The following is a 3,651-nucleotide window of genomic DNA, read 5'->3' on the forward strand; positions in this document are numbered from 1 at the left end:
AAAGGTAGGTTTTGCATGCTTGAATGGAGCTGAAAAAAAGTTGGATGAACTTTTCCAATGCTGGAAAAAGTCCATCGGCAATTGCAAATTGCGCTGCTACGGTGCATATGGCAGAGTAACACTTGGCAGACCATTTAAAGGGTAAGCATTTTTCTTCACTCAGATATAAGAGGGTTAATACCAAAGGATGTTTAAGATTAAAACACTAACAGATGTTTAAACAACTTAGGATTTTTGGGGGCTTAAGTTTATGAGCATGTCCTTAGGTACCACTGCTGGCATGAACAACTTCTTTCCTTCCCACTTTTCATATCTGCTCCCCAAACACTTGACTCATGTGAGTATCACTGCTTCTGTGGCTGTGCTGTAAGTCTGTGCCAGGTCACACATCTGGACAAAAAAAGAGCTTTTCCTTCCCTTTGGCTCCTCAGACAGATGATAGGAACAAGAAGCAGGGGAAAAGATTTCCTCACATCTGCACAGCTACCAACAGAAATGCTTACGAAATGATGTGCTCAGGAAAAGTTAGTACTCAAATGCTTTTGAGCATCTGGTCCTCTGAAATTCATCTGTCTCTGTCTAATTCGAAAATATTAGCTTTTCGCTCTTATCATGATACATTAATGACTACAATAATATGCTGGGGTAGCATGTCATTGCAGGTCACAGGACTAAAGAAGTAGCTTTTTTGAGAGTTTGGAAGTACAACATGACTTAGAATCTCAGTACAAGGACATAAGGAGTGAAGGCAGAGAAACATGAAGATAGAAATAAGAGGCAAATCAGAGAAAAGAGAAAAGAAGTCAGTTATCCATACTCTGAAATAGCAAATATTCCAGCGAAAGACTGTGGAGGCACAAGAGAGGAGGACGGTAACACTGGAAAGTGTGAGCAGTAAGTACAAAGAACAGGTTAAACAGTTAGAAGCAAAGAGTGAAGAGTGCATTAAGAGGCAGAGGTTAGGCTACCAGGCAGTATAGAAAAAAAAAGAAGAAAAATAAAATTAAATACAACTTTGTAGGGTAAAAGCTGCTTGATGCACACAGAAAAGTGTTAAGCCAGTGAGAAGGTGGAAGCTAGTTTACTTAGCAATGTCAGTGCTCAGCTCCTACAGTGATCTAAAGGAAGATCTCTCAGGCAAGAAGAGGGGTGACCAGCTCCTGTCTTGTTGCTTTGCAAAGATGGTGCTGGAGATGGTGCTACTTTTGCTGGGGAAGGCTACAACGGGACGAAGGAAGCAAAAAGATGATGCAACTGTGCTGGAGAAATTCTAGAGCAAGCTGTGTGCAAAGATCAGTAGTTGGAGCTGCTGGCAGCATCTCCTCCCATCCTCAGTTGACCCCAACCTACATGGAAATCTTCTGGAGATAGAAGACATCAGGGCTGGAAATATGCCATGGCACAAGACGGTTAGAAAAAAGGGTAAAAGGCCATTTCACAATTATGTCAACATATATTAGCTCTTGAGCCTGACAGTTACAAGTATTAATAAAGTTGCCATTTTAGATTTATTTCACTAGCTTTTTTCCCATGTTTATTAAACCAAGGATCTGGTTGCAAGAAAAGGAAAATTATGAAGCTTTCTGCACCAAATGCCTGCACAAGCCATTCTGTTGTAGCAATGACCTGAGGCAGCTGTAGTTGCAGAAAGATGAGATCAGTCAAGTAACATATTGGCACTGTTTAAGTAGTCAGACAACCTAAACCGAAATCACCCTGATGTCCTTCCTGAGAGAATAAAACAATCCTCTCCCCAAAAGCAAGCATATAGATATAAAAAATACACCAAAAAAATCCCTAAGATATACCATGAGAATAAAAGTTAACGTTCTTCCGGTGTGCTTTTGCATCATACCCAGGGAACATCTGAAAAACTCATTTGATCTTGTGCTCAGTACAGTCTCTTCTGAGAAACACTTTGGGTGGGCAAAGATCAAGGTTTTTCACTAATAATCAGTGTGGATAATTTTTGTTGGTGGGAGCCAAGAGCTTTCACAACATCATGGCAAGCATGTGGCACCTTGTGAGATTGTTCCAGAGCACAGCAGCCAGCCTTGCAAAGGACAGCCTCAGACTTCTTCAGTGCTTCAGAGTATATGATGTTATAGGGGCCATGGCCTTACTCTTGCTTGTTAGATAGATCTATGTCTTAGTGAGCATTAAAAAAATTCAAGCTTGGTTTTCTACTCCCTAATTAAATGCAAATTAAAAATGAAAAAGAGCACCACTTTAAGCACATTAGCATGAATCACAGGTAATTAGTTTACAAAGCTGAAGACAATAGTTTGCTACAGGCTATGTAGATTCTTATGAAAGAAAAACACAATGATGCTTGAGGAATTTTCAGAATCCAGCAAAGGCATTGTGAGTCTATAAGATGTTTCTCACCACGTTTTACTCTCAAGTGGTACATCCCAAGATGGTACTACCATCCAGCAGACTAAAAAATCACAAATCAAGAGCCACATTTCATAAAACGCTTCATGGAACTGTACTGATTTACATTACTGATTTACTTACTGCACTGTTAATCTAATTGTCTTATTGATTTTTAAATACACTGAGGAATCATAACAAGACCTTTTAAGTTAACCTAGTATAAAAAATGAGTACCAAATACCACATTGCTGTGCAGGCCTCAGTGCTGTTTGCTTTTTCAAGAAATATGATGCATAGACACATAGAAGTGCATGATGCCATCATTAAAGCATTGACATTTACAACAGGAACATTACTGGTATTACGGGTCACAGGACTAATACTACACAGGTAATGTTCACTACCTGCAAACACTGAATGGCAACATTTTAAGGTTAAGATAAACAAAAAGAATATTAAACAGGTACCTACCTAGGTTCTGTATCCACAACAACAGCAGTTATACTACCACACAAATGCTCAAAAGTCAGAGTATTCTCTTCTTAAGCAAAGCAGTGCTGGTACTTGGTAGAAGAATCATTAACTTCTAACACAAACTATGGTTTAGGCAGTTTTAATCTTGTCTCCTCCCAGTTCTGCTCTCTGATAAAGGTCCCAAAATACATGTTTATCCACAGTAGTAAAAAATTAATTAGGTAGAAAATGTGCAAGTGTGTTCCTTTTTCACACTCTTGTGAAATACATTTTTTCCTGAGCTTGTCATGCTTATAATAGTTCATACCCTCCTGGCATTTAAAAATGGGGTGTCCCAACTTTAGAAGTGTTCTTGGTTATGGATAGCTAAGATGTATTTTGGTGTGAAGTTTTATTTTCATAGTCTATGGATGAAGTCCATTCAGCTAAGACCTGCTAGAGCCAGCTAAGGACTTGCAGGAAGAGAAAATATAATGCCTTGGCTATTTTGAACAAACTGGGTGTTCAAGAAACAATCATGCTTAGAAGTCTGTTAAGATTTCTAGTTCAGTGCTATTAATAGCACAGGCAAACTCAATGTGAAAGTATATTGGGACTATGTGTACTTTAGAGCAGCCCTTTACCTACTTACTTACAGGTCTAGTTCAGGGAAACCTGAGTGGGTTTCCTGAGAAGTATTTTATTTGTTTGTGCTTTTGTTGTGCACTATGCATGACTCCAGAGACTAATTGTGGTTAAAAAAAGAAGTAATTTTTAAAACATGGATAGCCGCACGCAAAGAGTTGTGGTCAACGTTTC

At 38.9% G+C, this 3,651-nt stretch overlaps 1 protein-coding gene across 1 annotated transcript in view; it reads right to left on the reverse strand.

Annotated features, from left to right (window-relative positions):
- LOC104410080 (solute carrier organic anion transporter family member 1C1-like) overlaps positions 1-3,008 on the reverse strand; it is a 20,559-nt gene extending 17,551 nt beyond the window's left edge. Inside the window, exon 1 of the mRNA XM_010020178.1 lies at positions 2,851-3,008. The gene's annotated coding sequence lies outside the window, so the exon portion shown is untranslated. The remainder of the gene's footprint in view (positions 1-2,850) is intronic.
- Between the last annotated feature and the right edge of the window lie 643 nt (positions 3,009-3,651).

This window comes from Nestor notabilis, unplaced genomic scaffold, assembly GCF_000696875.1.
Source record: "Nestor notabilis isolate BGI_N333 unplaced genomic scaffold, ASM69687v1 scaffold10370, whole genome shotgun sequence".
Classification (NCBI taxonomy): Eukaryota; Metazoa; Chordata; class Aves; order Psittaciformes; family Psittacidae; genus Nestor; species Nestor notabilis.